Below are 15691 nucleotides of genomic sequence, written 5' to 3' on the forward strand. Positions count from 1 at the left end.
GCAACCCCCCCACCCCACATACTCCATGTTTTCAACACAGGCAGCCAGAGCCTTTGGGGATTCCCTACTCCTCCTCTGTGGTCTTAAGCAACCAGCAGCACACCCATGACTGTCTCCGGGTGCTGTAGGTTGGCACTTCTCTACCTATTGTTTGTGTTCTTCGTTATCCTCCTCTGCATCACTTTTAGAAACAGTACTTTTTGGCAGCTGATAACTTTAGCGCCATTCGACAAATGGTCACTAAACTTTGCAGAGAGGTGCACGCTGATTGGATGTTTGAAAATGTGAGGTCTATTATGTTTTAAACAGAGGCCATATTGGATGGGCAGATCACAGCCTTTGTCCACAGACAGCGCTGGTAGAAAAAGAAGTCTAGAAAATATATTTGGGGTTATTTTGGGGACAAAAAAGGGCTTGGAACTGGTGGGGGAGTGGAACAAAGTTGACATAGAACTTTTAATAGGTCAAAGAAAAGTTGTGTAGGTGATGGGGTGCTGTGAATGTTTGTGTCCGTTATTGGGATTGGGGATGAAGAGTGGGGGGGGGGCGTCTGAGTGAGTGTTATTTGAAAATGTATTGTACATACTTGTTATATGGTTTAATTCCATTGTGGTGGTTGTGGCATGCCCCCAAGAATCTGGCCACATACACTGTTGTAATGTGTATAGTTATTATAGGTAGTATAAGGGGAGTATACCGTGTTTGTAATATTTTATCTGGTATTTTACATTGTAGTACAATTCAGGATAGAGCTCCTTGATCCCGCCTCTGCCTTTGACACCGTGAACATTCTTTGTTTAATGATCACCTCCATGATACCTTTGACATCAGACTGGGCACTGGAGTGGCTGACCTCTTTGCTGACTAACCACCCTTTCCAGTTGCAAATGGCCTTAGGTCCTCCGCCACCTCACTTTCTACCTGCAGCGTCTCCCAGGGTTTTATCCTATCGCTGTGGCTCTTTAATATGTATCTCGCCCCTCTGGCTCACCTCTTCTGCTCCTGCTCTCCTAATTTCCAGTGTTATGGTGATGAGCTCTGCTTGAAACTTCCCTCTACTACTTTCTTATCTGCCTGTTTGATCCCAGAGTGTCTGACTGCCATCCACGCATGGTGTGCGGCTAACGATCTTTGCGTGAATACAAGTGACATGGCTATTTTTCTTATTGGGACACCTGTGGCCTTTTTCCTTCCTACTTTCTGGTCCCTGTCCTTGGACTCTTTATTCTTGCCATCCTGTGAGGCCAAAAATCTTTTTTGTTTTTTTAACTCCTTTCTTTCCTTGACTCCTCACATATTTTGAAGGGCCATTTTTGAGCTTCTCCTCTTTAGAGGAATTCTACATTCCTTGCATTCCCTCAGAAACAGAATGTTTCAAGAGCCCTGCAATTTTCTGGGCTGCACTACTGCAACAGCCTCTTTGTCAATCCCCCTTTGTTTTTCATACGGCCCCTTAAGCTGATCCAGAATAGAACTGCAAGAATTATGCTTGGCCTGAAGGCTAGGGATTGTATCTCAGCAGCCCTAGAATTTATACAGTGGCTTCTGGTGGCTGTAAGGATGACATTGAAGACCCTCTGCATCATCCACAAAGCTTTCTGGGGCCTGGGACCACGCTATTTCCAATTTTCTGTCCCTCCATACTCCCCTGCTAGAGCCTTGTGGTCCTTTAACTCCAATTGTCTGTTTGTGAAATGCTTCTCCAAACAGAGAGGGGGCAGTAGATCTCTGTTTAGCAGGTGCCTTTCTTTGGAACAGTGTCACTGCCCCTTTTAGACTTTGAGCCAGACTTCCTTAAGTTCTGAAAACCTTTCAAGATTCTGCTTTCATCTTCCTCTTTGCCTCTCTCGTTTCTCTGCTAACTGATCCCACTGAAAATAGTGGCTTGGTGCCACATTAACTTCACAGGTTCGAGGCACTATACCTAGTTGACAGCAGTACCCGCCCCCCTGCCCCCCTTCAGCACTTCCTTTGCAGACCCACTTCCTGGCGACAGTGCACCCCACCCTTGGGACTCTTCTACAACAGCACTTAGGTAGTGACCTTGCACATTTGCCTATTGGCTCTTCCCTTCCCGGGCTCCCATCAGCGCTTGCCCATCCCTACTCCCCCTTTATTAATACACTTCTCTTACTGCTCAATGCAAATGTGCTTTTATAGTTGTACTGTGTAAACTTTTGTTTATATAAGTAAAGGAAATGCAGTTGGAAAATATTTGTAGAACACTAAGTGACACTTCTTGTGTGGATATTTAATATGTTGATAGGGTTACATGTAGAGTTTATGGAAGTGAATGCCGGATGGATGTGTGACTGTTTGAAAGCAGGCAATGAGGGAGTGTTGCAAACATAAAAGTGAAAAGGGTAGATGAGCTGTTTTGTGCAATGGTGTGCACGTGCTATCTGGGTGTTTTGATGACGCCTGCTCTGGAAAGGGGTTTGCGGAAACCGTGGATACTTATAAAGGTCCATTGAATGTGGTGGTTGTATGCTAGAGAAAAGTATTTGTGACAGAAAATGTTTTGTCCTTTTTTCTTTACTATACAATTGTCAATTTTTTTCCAATTAGCATATTGCAAAATGCTAATGGAAATGTTGGAGAATCTTAGAGACTAACTACTTTAGATAAAAATGTAAAGTAGATGAACAGATTAATTGTTGTAGTTCTATTTTTTAACTATGAAAGATGGCTCCAAAAGTAGCTTTTTTATTGCAGGAGAGGCCAGGAGGTAAGGTGGGGGTGGGGGGAGAGAAATGAGGGAAGGTGCACCAACCACATATACAGAGGGGCAGGTGGACAGGGGAACGTGTTTGGTGTGCCTTACATCTAAGGTAAGGGGGCAGTGCTTCTCATGCTACTTAATTGCAGCCTCAAAAGTGCTCCCCCCTGAAGAGTGGTCTTTTGCAGTATATACAGAGTACTGTTGTCTTGTGAAGATATGGATCAACGGCCTCTTTTATAGCTTGCAAGGTAGCCTGTGGTATCTTCTGCCCCACATGTGTAACCAGTGTGGTGGCAGTATCGGATGAGGAAGACAGCATACTACATCCTGAGAAAGGAACAGCCTTTATTAAAGCATCCCAGTGCTGGATTTGGTGTGGCAGCGCATGTAGGGGGTCCTGTTGGAGTACTACCCAGGTTGTCCACAACAGATGACTGCATTTCTCCTTGGTAGCCTGAGCTTACTGTACACCCTCCCCCCCCCGCTCTCCACCAACGGTGGTAAAGAACCACCTCACCCATGATTCTCTCTGGTAGCTGGAGGTAGGCATTTACTTTCTCATCTTCCTGGTCCTCTTGATTCTTTTATGCATCGTTGCACTTTTTCCGTTGTCTAGGCCTTCGTGGTGGTGGTGGTTCCTGAGGAGGAGGGATGGCCATGGCTGATGCCATTTTTGAAGTTATATCGTTGTGGCAATACTTTCTAAGCAAGGATCACAGATGGAAAATCAGTAATAATAGGTTTAGGAGCTTGAAACTTCCTAGATCGGCTGAAAATGCAGTTTCAAACTGTCGCAAAAACATGTCATCACGCAACACTGTCTAGAAAGTGCGCAGTGATGTCAGACGTCGACCAACCAAAACCGGCGCAGAATTTCGATCGCAACATTTTTTGTATGAGGTGGGGAATGGCGCAGTTTTAAGTTGAAACTTCCTACATCGGCCGAATATGCTGCTATATTGGGAGTGAGTATGATATAGGAAGTTGGAGCAAATTAGGGGACACTGGTAAAAACCCATGAAATACACTGAAAAAACTAAAAGGGATGTTATGGTTACAGGTAATACCGAAAAACCCTTGCAATTTGCCAGGTATGGTAAGCTAAGCAACCATAACTCACACCACCAAAGTGCATTGCTAAGACTAACACCCAGGACATGAAAGATACATCTTATGGATAATCGGGGGACCTCAGTATTAAAACATTCTCATTTAAACAAACTAATATTGGAGTGTTTTTGTTAATCAAACAACCTAAAAATACATACTGATAGTAAATGGGTGCAGCATGCACCGCAGAAGTACAGTATTTGTAATCTGTAAATATTAGTCAGTAAAATAATGAATGCAAAGCTATCAATTTGGTCTAATGTTAAGCATGAAATTAACAGCTAACAATACAAAGTGTACTACAGACTTGTGTTAGTGCAAACAATACATATAAAGAGACACAATCCATTGGAATCTGAGGCACATACAGTGAAACTCCAATAAGAAGGAAACCAAGAAGGAAACCCAGATTCACATCTCTATCCAAAGGGACTACAACACAGATATAGCCTTGATCAGCAAAATATGCATAATCATACAAACCTGGATGGCCATCCATGGCCTGTGCCTCAATGATGATTAGACTGAGCTCTTACTCATTGGATCAACAAACAAACAGAACAATCTCTCTCTAATATAGTTCCTTCATCATTGATGGAATAAACATCAACGTTTCCAAAGAGGTAAAAACTCTAGGTTATTATCTGGACTCGTCCCTTAACCTTAATAAACAAATCAATACCACCACCTCTGCCACCAGCTACACGTGTAAACTGATCCACGCATGCAAACCATTCCTCTCCTTGGAAAGTTGCATTTTGATTGCACGTGCCCTCATGCTGTCTAAACTGGATTATTCTAACGCCCTTTATCTGAGTACCAGTAAACATAACATCTGTAAACTACAAATACTCCAAAATAATGCCTTGAGAACTGCCTTAGGTATCCCGAAAACTCAGCATATCTCCCACGCCAGACGTTCCACTAACTGGCTCGCAATAAAAGACAGCATTAAGTTTAAATCACTAAACCTCACTTTTAAATGTATCACCAACAAGGCTCCTCAATACCTGGTGGACAGATTCCCTAGATATACCTCAGAATGGTTATCCCTACAAAATATCCCCACCAAAAATATCGCCGTACATATGGCCGTTTGTCTCGCCATAGGTGATATCTTTGGGGAGGATATTTTGTGGGAGCGGAGGTTGCAGGGGTGTCCCGCACACATTTTAAAATAATGCAGGGGTGCCCCTCTCAGGGTTCATGGGTCAATATCGCCGCAAAAATGTATCGTGATATTTTTGCAGGGATATTAACACATGGAACCCTCAGAATGCCCTAACAGAAAGGTGCAAACTAACAGTCTCAGAATCCCTAAATTCAAACTAAAAAAAGCAGGCGGGAACAGCTTTCCAGTCATGGCTGCCCAATTATGGAACTCTATCCCAGACTCCTTAAGAGCTATACCATCCTTTCATACCTTCAAGAATAGTGCTAAACTATGGTTGCACTCACTTGACCACTGAAATAAAAGTCCCTGACGCTGACCAGATCTCTATAGAAAGAATTTGTAAAGAATGTATACTAAGATACTGTATATAATGTACATATTATGCAGAATGGCTATGTATAATTGTCTGCAACTGATGTGACCTGTAAGGCGCCCATAACTGTCATATTCTGCTTTTATCTCTACACTAACAAATTGTAAATAATGTATACCAATATACTGCATATAATGTATATAAACGTAAAATGACTTTGTATTAATGTCTAACTGCTATAACCTGTACTGCACCCAGATACCCGCGGGTTTGGAGCGCCATACAAATTAATAAACAATACAATGAATTAATTGTGTGTTTGAGGCGTGCTTATTTCACCGTGTATGTGCACCATGAGCGGATGCCCAACCCTAAGGAAAGTACCTTAACAACATAGGACAATGTTAACGTCTAGCTATAAAGCACATTTTCAATTTAAAAAAAAAAATGACCTAGACACGTCAGTGATCAAAACAGGAGGCCCATTTAGGTGATGTCATCTTTCTTGTCCTGGGTGTTAGTCTTGGCAGTGCACGGTGGTGGCACAAGTTGTGGCTGCTTAGCTTACCATAACTGGTGAATTTCAAGGGGTTTTCAGTATTACTTTTAACCATAACTCCCCTTTAACAAAGTTTTTTCAATGAATATATATTTATTTTACAAATGTTAAAATGGCAAATTTTTGACATCTTCTAGTACTGTGCTCACAAAAAAAATCCCACAACCAGTACCATAAGTTGCTTCATTGTAGTGGCCGTGAAACAGGTTATGAGGTTGTTGTGTTTGGTGGATTACTATTTATTTACATACAGGAGGAACAATGCTCTGACAATAGGTAAGAAATAAGATCTGACAGGAAGCAGTGAGCATCTTACAATGGGGTGAGTTTGAGGGACATTCTGACCAGGTTGTGGAGGGGAGTAAATGGAACAGTTACTGGGGACAATACACAAATGGACATACATAGATAAAGGACAACCAATATTGGACATTTGTAAGTGCAGGTAGGCGGTACTGTCAGCTGTGCTCAGGACGTGACCATGTGGGGATAAGTGCTAGAATAGAGGAAGTGAGAGACAGAGGCAAGGGAAAGATGTCTAGCAGGCAGCGAGAGGTAAAGGCGAGGAGGTAAGCTTTTAATTTGGTTTGAAAAAAGTTGTGTGGACTGTTTCTCAGATGTCCAGGGGAAGATAATTCCATGCAAGTGGAGTAAAAGGAGAGAAAGAGTGCAAGCAAGAGGAGGGCAAGGAGCCACAAGGGTAGTTGAGGAGGGAGGGAGGGAGAGCAGAGATTATGAGAATGCTTATAGAGTTGGATAGATAGAATGGTGCTTTACTGTAGATAGATGTGTAAACCAGGAGAAGACATTTAAATCTGGCCCTGTTTTGCATCATCAGCAATCCAGCCTGGTGACAGTACAAGGAAGTAGGTGTGAAGTGAGGGAATTCAAAGAGTCCTGGTAACAAAGTTAATGATCATGTCAAGCGGACAGAATGCATATATGGAGAGACCAAAGAGGATGCTGGCACAGTAGTCCAGTTAAGAGATGCTTGGTGGTGTTGAAAGGTGGGAGTTCCCTGATTTTTATCATATTTAGGAGGTTGCGGTGAGCTGCTGTTCCAGTTATGGAGATGAAAGTAGAGAAGGTTTGAGAAGGGCCATAGATGCCGCTGAGGTTTCTTGCTGAAGAAGAGTAGGGGAAGAGTGTCAGCTGAGAATTGGATAGACGGAGAAGGAGAGAGAGCTTTTGGCAGGGGGGAAGAGTACCTCCGTTTGCTAGAGTTTCAAATCAGAGTGCAAAGCCATCCAATATTTAATAGCAGAGAAACAGTTGGAAAGTTTGATGGAGAGATCAGAGGAGAGTCAAGGAAAAGAGGAGATGATTTGGGTGTCATCTGCAAAGAGTTGGTATCAGAACCCAAAGGAGGAGGTTAGTGCCCCAACAGCAGAAATGTAGAGCGTAAAGAGAAGCGGACCCAAGACAGAGTCTTGTGAAACACTAACAGTTACTTGAGTGAGTGGAGAGATGTTGCTGCTCCAGGAGAAAGAATTGGCGAGGTGCAAGGTAGGATTCAATCCAGGCAAGTGCTTGATTGTAAATACCAAAGAAGATGCTATATCAACATAAATCAGTACATGTCATACATTGATTGATGTTATTCATAACGCCTATACAAAAGTGCTTCAAGGCGCAACCAGGCGTGGAGGGGGTTCAGAGGGGGGGGGGGGGGGTGGGGGGGTCAAGAGAAGACAAATGACCTTACTAGGTCAGCAAGTGCAAAGCCAGGAAGTGCAGGGGAAGGGTATTGCGGTGTGGGGGGCACTCAAAGCAGCAGGGCCATGAGTTAAGTACAAGTAAGGGCTGGTCCTCCCAAGGGAGTCACACCCAGGTAGTGCAAGGTAGGTTAGGCAGGTAAACCAACAGGCAAGTGCTGTGTGACTGGATTAGGGTGGTAGAGGTGCTGGTGTCCTGTATGACTCAGAGGAACACCAATCAGTCAATCAGTCAATCAGAACAGAGGTGCAGGAGGCAGGGGAAGGTTAGCAGAGGAGAGGCAGAGAGAAGGGAGAGGAGAAGAGTACTGTCTTGAGCTTCCGGAACTTAAGGAGATCTGGCTCAAGGCAGATAGAGGCCATTCCAGAGGGAGGCACCTGCAGAGGAAAGATCTGCCACCTAGTTTCTGCTTGGAGAAGAGACTCACCCGCAGAGAATTGATGTAGACGAGCGGCAAGCTCTAGTAGGAAGGTACTTAGGAAGAGAGATTTGGAGATAGTAATATCCCAGGGCCCAGGGAGCCTTGTGGACGATGCAGAGGGTCTTGAACTTGATCCTTGCAGCCATCGGGAGCCAGTAGAGGGATTTCAGAGCCGGAGAGATGCGGTCCCTGAGTTTGAGGCTAACGATAAGGCCTGCGGTCCTGTTCTGGATGAGTTGTATAGGGTGAAGGGTGGAGTTAGTTAGATTAAGAAAGAGGATGTTGCAGTAATCCTGCCCAGAGAGAACCGGGACTCTGGAGACAGTGAGCATCCGGGGGAAGGTGAGAAAAGGAAGAATACTTCTAAGTGGGTGCAACTTTCTGGCAAGGTCTGCGATGTGTGAAGAGAAAGAGAGTGGTGTCGAAGATGACCTCAAGGGTTTTTGCCTCACAAGGGCAGAGGGCTCAGGGAGGCCAGCCAGAGTGAAAGGGGGAAAAGCCGGAGCAGAGGTCCCAATGAGAAAGATCTCAGTCTTACTGGCATTCAGGCAGAGATCATTAGAGGCACACCAAGCCCAAATAATTGATAGACATTCAGGAATGAGCAAGGGGCCTGGGAGGGAAGAGGCTGAGGATAGCCTGCAAGAGCTGCACAGAACACTGAATGTTAGAAGAAAAGGTACAGATCAGGAGGGCCAAATAGACATTGAAAAACCAGGGGCAGAGGAAATAGCCCTAGGGAACACCACATGTGGAGAGTGAAGTGGAGGACAGGAAAGACTCAAATTGAACCTGGGAAGGACAGTCCAAGTGGAAGGAGGACAGCCATGCCAGAGCCTGATCCATGATGCCCAAGGTATCACAGAGACAAGTGATCAGGATGTTGTGGTTCACCGTGTCAAAAGCAGAGGAAAGGTCAAGGAGAATGAGGACAGGGGGGGGGAGTTGGAGTCAAGGTTAGAGAGCGGATCATCTTGGGTGTTCAGGGGAGCAGTTTCTGTGCCTCTGGCTGATCTGAAACCAGACTGATGGTCATGGAGACAACCAACAGCTTCAGTGTGGAAGGTAAGCTGGGGGACAGCCAATTTCCCCAGGTGTTTTCCCAGGAAACGAGTGATAGAGCTCAGGCGATAGTTTGCCAGAACGGAGGAGTCAGTAGAAGGCTTTTTTTTTTTTTAATAAAGGGGGTCAACAAGGGTGTGCTTCAGAGGAGATGGGAAACCTCCAGTGGTGAAAGAGTGGTTGCAGAGATCAGCACAGGCTGGAGCAGGTGAATCAATGTTGTCCTTAATGGTTCTGGAGGGGCACCTGTTTGGATGAGAATTTCATAGACCAAACTAGTCTGGAAACTTCATCAGGTGCGACAGGAGAGAGAGATCGGGAGGGAGAGGGGGAGCCCAAGGAATTTGAATTTTTTGAAGGATTTATACTGCGCACCTGACAAAGTAAATCGTATTTGGGCACTGCTGTATCAGGTACCATCCATCTTGCCATATTCTCACTTTCATAATGTTACTGTTGGTGCCATATCCTCAGTGCCCCATATCTAACAGAACAGGTAGGTCTTGAGGGCCTTATGAAATGTAGCAAGGGTTTTCATCTTGCAAATCTCTAAAGATAGTTTATTCCATAATCTGGGGCAGTAGACCCCGAATCTATGATCCCCTTCACTCGCGCACCTAGTACGTGGTACTTGGAGCAGGTTCTTGTCAACTGAGCACAATTTCTGTATTGAACCATGACTTTTGATTTTGTCTGATAAGTATCTTGGCGCTGTTTCGTTGACACATTTACATACCAGAAAGAATTTTGAAATCAATTCGCTCTTTCACCACTAACCAATGTAGGGATCTACTTGGGTCAGAAATGGGGGCTGATTTTTTTTACCCTGTACAGCAACCTTACAGCTGCATTTTGGGCCACTTCTAATCTTCGCAATTGACAGGCCTGTATACCCGATAGCAAAGCGTTGCCATAATGCAGTCTTGAATTGACCAACGTGCCTACTACTACTGCTCTATCTTCATTCGTAATAAATGGTAGGATATGTCTCAGAGGACGCAGGGAATCGAATGCAGACTGCACCTTTGCATCCACCTGTGCTCCACATCCCATATTATCCTCCCAGATACAGCCTAAATTCTTAATTTATTTCGCAAAATCCAGCTGTGTCCCTAAGAAGCATGGTGACTGCAACTCCTTATGTTGCAAATGGTATTTGGAAGTGAATACGGCCACCTCTGTTTTACCAGCATTGAGCAAAAGCGGATTAGCGGACATCCAGGCCTGTACTTCTTGTAGACATTTTTCCATTAGCTCAAATGTGTCCTCTGAATTCTGTATCCTCATGAACACCTTAGTATCATCCGCATATGAATGAAACTGTATGCGGTGCTTCCTCCGTATGTCCATGAGCAGTTTAATTTACAATTTAAAAAGCAGAGGAGAGGGTGAGGACACGTGTGGGACTCCACACTTTAGTAACAGAGTCTGATAAGTCTCTGAGCTGGACTCTTTGAATCTTTTCTTGCCAGAAGAGAACAAACCATTGAAGAGCTTGTTTTTTCCTCACACCTCCTACCTCCCTAGAACGTTTTAACAAGATCCTGTGGTCTACCGTATCAAAAGCAGCGGACAGGTCTAACATGATCATCAAAGACATGTCCCCTGATCCGCTGTATCCAGTAGATCATCCCAGACCGCCAGTAGGGCCGTCTCTGTCCCAAAACCCAGACGAAAGCCAGATTCTAATCTAGTCTAGGAGATTCTCTTGTTCCACATGTTCCTGCAGCTGAGACATAACTTTCTCCAGACGTTTTGCAGGCTATGGTAAACCTGCTACTGGTCTATAATTCTGAAGATTCATGGGGCCTAAGTTGTCTTTTTTTAGCAATGGGGTGACCATAGCTTTCTTCAAAGTTCGTGGTACTACACCTGATGTAAGGGATTTATTTACAAACTTTGTGATGAATGGAGCAATGTCTGTGGCCACTCGTTTAGCAAATGAAGATGGCATAGCAAACAATGCATCATTGGTTGCCTTTAGACCTGAGAGTAGTGTACAAATCCTCTGCTCCGAAACTTCCATAAAAGGGAATAGCCTCTGACCGGCCTCAACATCTGCCTCAATGACCCCACCCCTTTCAACATCAGTTTTGTTACATACTGATGGTTTTTGGGACCCCATGCCCCACGATCTTCTTGGAGATTCCTCAGTTTAACTTCCGCAATCTTTCCTTGTATCAAGTCAATTTTGATTAGGAAGTAGTTATTAAAAGGCATCAGCCTGTGCTTGTGCCGTTTCTGGTGATTTTGACGCACACCCGGGATTCGCTAGCTGGGAAATCACTGCATACAGTTCATGAGGCCTGTTCATAACATTATCAATTTTCCGAGGTAAGGCCTGAGTGAGGGGGAGGGAGGCGAGTGAGGCCAGGATGTCTTGGGTTTTAGTAGTGAAACTGGAGGCCAGGGCTGAGCAGAGGGCCTGGATAGGATTAGAAAATGCAGATGCTTCAGGAGGAGTGGCTAGCTCCTTGCAAACTTTGAATAGTTTGGCCATGTTGTTAGAGGCCGCGGAGATGCAGGCTTGAATTTAGACCCTCTTTTTAGAGAGGATGGAGCGCCTGTATTGTCTTTGGAGTAGGCAGCAGGCCAGTTTGTCAGAGGGTGTACTTGAAGTTCCCCATTTCCTTTCAGCTGCTCTGCACCTGCGTCTCAGAGCAGCCAGATTGGCCATACCAAGAGCTGCATTTTTCGACAGGCTTCATACGGATCCTCATGACAGAAGCAAGAATGTCCAGTGGGTTAGCGATAGAAAGGTGAAGGTTGGAAAGGGCTGTGTCAGGATGGGAGTCAGCCGCAGGAGTATGATATATGATATGATATGGCATTTGTAACGCGCCTATACACAAGTAAGAGTAAGAGGTGGAGAGAAAGTGGAGGCAAAGGCAGCTACTGGCACTAGCTTCTTAGAAGGTGGCAGTGCTGGGTGAGCCTTTGCCAAGGGGACAGGAAGCTTCAAGTGAGAAGAAAGGAGAGAGTGGTCAGTTCAGGAGAGAGAAGTATTGAGAGGATTAGAGAGGGGGATAGCTGAAAAGATGAGCATCCAAGGTGTGCCTGGCAGAGTGAGTCGGGGTAGAGGGAAGAATGGTCAGGTGTCGTGGTAAAGCCCTGAGGAGTCCAGGTGGATGTTGAGATCCCAAAGGAGGAGAAGCTGGGAGGTAGCAGAAAGGAGAGATGCAGTGAGGTCAGCCCATTCAGAATAGAAGCGAGTGCCCTGTAGAAGGGGACCAATATCAAAGAGAAGGCAGCAGAGATAGAGCCTGCATACCATGCTTTCAAAAGAGAAGTAGGTTTGAGTGGAAATGATGGAGGGAGGAATCCACTCAGGAAAGATCAGGGCCGCTCCACCTCCAGGCCTGGGATCAGAGAGGATATTGTAGCCCTCGGGGAGGAGTGTGTCAAAACTTGTGACAGAGCTGGCCTTAAACCATGTCTCGGTGAGAGCGAGTACATCTAGATCCAGGAGTCCAAGAGTTGACAGATGTCAGAGGATTCTTTGACAGCAGAGCGAGAGTAGCAATGTGGAGCAGGTTGCCACTTTTCAAAGACTTCCGGGTGGGGGTGCAGGGGAGCGAGTTACCCAACCGAGTGGCAGAGGAGCCTGAGAGGTGGAGGCCGAGGGTGGCAAGTGCACCAGGGGAAAGGCATCTGGCAAGGGAGCCAAGAAGGTAGATGGCAGAGGAGCCCAAGAGGTTGTCGAGGGAGCGAGAGAGGTGGATACAGAGGGTGGCAAGGGAGCCAGGAGAGAGGCAGCTGTCAAGGGAGCCAGAGAGGTGGCAGCCAAAGCTGGCAAGGAAGATATGCTAATAGAAGAGGGAAGGAAGTTGATAAAACGCAGGCAATGCCTATCAAAAATGAGGCGATTGGGCTGAGGGCCTTGGACCAAGACGGTACGTTCAGATGGACATTAATGATGGTTTTGGAGGAGTGGAAGGAGGCTAAGTGGACCTCCCGGCAAGGGCCACAGTTAATGGTAGAGGAGGAGAAAGAACAGAGACCATATGAGGGGTCCATAGGTCTGGAGAGGGAACGACAAAGAGGATATCAGTAAGAGTCTGTCTGGAGGAAGCACTAATGTAGATATCAGTGACAGGGAGGCCTGGGTTGGAGACCAGGATGTCCCTCTTGAACCTCTTCCTACTCGACTTAGTGAGAGGGATAGGAGTAGCAGTTAGGGAAGATGGGGTGGGGGGGAATGGAAAGCACCATATACCGTGCGAGGGGGAGAAGGGAGTGAAGGCGGGGTGGACATTCCAGTGCTGCACAGCACGGCTGCACAGGGGAGGGTTCGGGGGGGGGGGGGGGGGGGGTCACACAGTAGGGAATACACAGAAGGAGCAGACAGGTACACTCACAGTACAAAGGTTCTCTCAGCGGGGAGGGGACCTAGAAGTGGGAAAAGCCTAATGAGACACAGATTACAGTACCACAAAGCAAAACTAGTTCTCCAGCATTGGATCTTTTATGGATTCACATGCTGTGAATATTTCCCATCGTCCGGCTGGGAATCCCTGGTTACTTTGACTTAGTAATTTTCCTATGGAAAAACTTGACACCTTTAGTGTCCCATCGATGACATCATGGGTGCTTTGTGACAAGATCTCACCGGACACAGGTAAAAGGTATAAATATGCTCTTTATTGTCTGGACCCCACAGGCGCAGCCTCCTTCCTCCAGCGTCCCTGCTCAACCGCCGCTGTGGAATGTTGACTGCTGAAGATGCATCAACATTCCACAGGTGCCCGTGCACATTACAGGTGCCCGTGCACATTATAACATATCCTCTTCCCTTAAATAACAAATGTTAACAACCTGTAACAGAATTAAATACAAAACATGAATTGAACCATGGAAACATAACCGGTAGCTTATATGTGAACTTCATACATACAAATTTGTTTCAAAGATGCAGGACGATTACCAACATGACCGCAACCAACCATGTAAAATGTAAAATTGCACATTTAACAAATGTAGTCTCTAAACCTTATGGGGGGACCACACCGCCTAGCAAGACGGCCCCCTTCTTGCCCCACATCAGGTTGCTGATTGGAAACATTCTGACACTCCACATTCACCTCTGAGCCCGAAGGGCCTGGAACTGGAACAACCTCTTCCTGTTCGAACCCGACCGCTTGTGAACCCACAGGATCATAGTCTGTGGAAATCGATATAATATTGTGACCCCAATCGCATTGTTTAAATGTATGTTGGCCTACGCCAAGCTGTCTAAAGAATACTATGTACATAGGTTCCGCGGCAAGGTCTTGACCTTAATGTATCGTGTAAGCCGCCATCTTGGATTTAGCCGCCATTTTAGGTACTCTTGCAGTGTGGAAGTCACCCTGAATCACAAAATGGAGGCCGAATGACATTTCGAGTAAGACTTCGGCGATGGTGACCTCCGCACACGTGAATGAATAAAATGTCCGCAGGCTACTTGTTAGGGTCATGAACTAAGACCCTGTCCTCTCTTTAACCTATGTGTAAATATGTAACCGTATCAGCGGAACTGATCTAATATATGGAAATTGTGTGTTCGACCTGGCTACGAACCCTAGCCATGGTTCCAGAAATGGTTAACTTGCAAGAGGGCTGGCCAATGCAGTACAAAATGTATAAAAACCCAAGCATCCCGATGATCGGTCTCTCCCACTTTCAGTGCGAACCTAACGTTGAAGGTTCGCGTGTTAGTCAGAGGGCCGAATACCTATTCGCGTGTCAATTGACTTTGGTAACTTTGTAACTTTGAAATAAAGCGCTTTGTATGTCCTTTGTAACCTGTGTTGGTGTGTTTCCTTTTGGGCTTCCCGGCCTCATATCAATTTCTCTGTTTCCACAGTTGGCGCCCGAATAGGGACCCTCAAGATTGATGCCGGATCATCGAAGGTTGACGCAGACTATCGAATCGGGATCGGATGGTGTGATTCTGCGGGCCCGACCGATCGAGACGCGATGCCTCGGCAGTGCTGCACGATCCGATCCTTGGGCGATAGTCGTGCGGTCTGACACGGCATCTTGACGAGGGTCCAATTCCGAGGCGGGCAGATTTGCCGAAACCACCGAACGCAGGTAAAATTCGTTAGTTGAAGTCCTTTGTAAACCGTACGGTCCTCCTTAGGTTTGGTCAGGTGTAGTCGTGACCCGGCTCTTAATTTAACCCTGACAATTTGAATTTGGCGTATTGTATCTGCAGACACAATTATTGGACCAGGTAACACCAAGTCTTTGAGAAATGCCTGGGAAATTGTCTAGCTGCTTTAGGGTTATGTTCCGCAGCGATCGACAATCTTTGGAATTTAGCCGTCCGGCACCACAGGAGGGGTCGCCGGCGTGTACTATGTACTGTAAGTATGGCATTGGTAGTATTGTATTTAATGACATTTGGCACAGACAGACCAGAAATGCCTCCGAATTTCAGTGGCCAATCAATGGTAGCTTTGAGATCCCCCGTATTGAATACTTAGAGTCGATCTTGCTCAGGAAGAAGGCTAGGCCAGCAGCCTTTGATGTGTTACAAAATTGGAAAAAGGAAGCATTACAGCAGCTTAAAAGTAGGGATAAATATGCACGACGTCATAAAACGAATGCCGAGAAGGCATTGTTGTATG

Source organism: Ambystoma mexicanum, chromosome 3p (assembly GCF_040938575.1).
Source record: "Ambystoma mexicanum isolate Mex_15411 chromosome 3p, UKY_AmexF1_1, whole genome shotgun sequence".
Lineage (NCBI taxonomy): Eukaryota > Metazoa > Chordata > Amphibia > Caudata > Ambystomatidae > Ambystoma > Ambystoma mexicanum.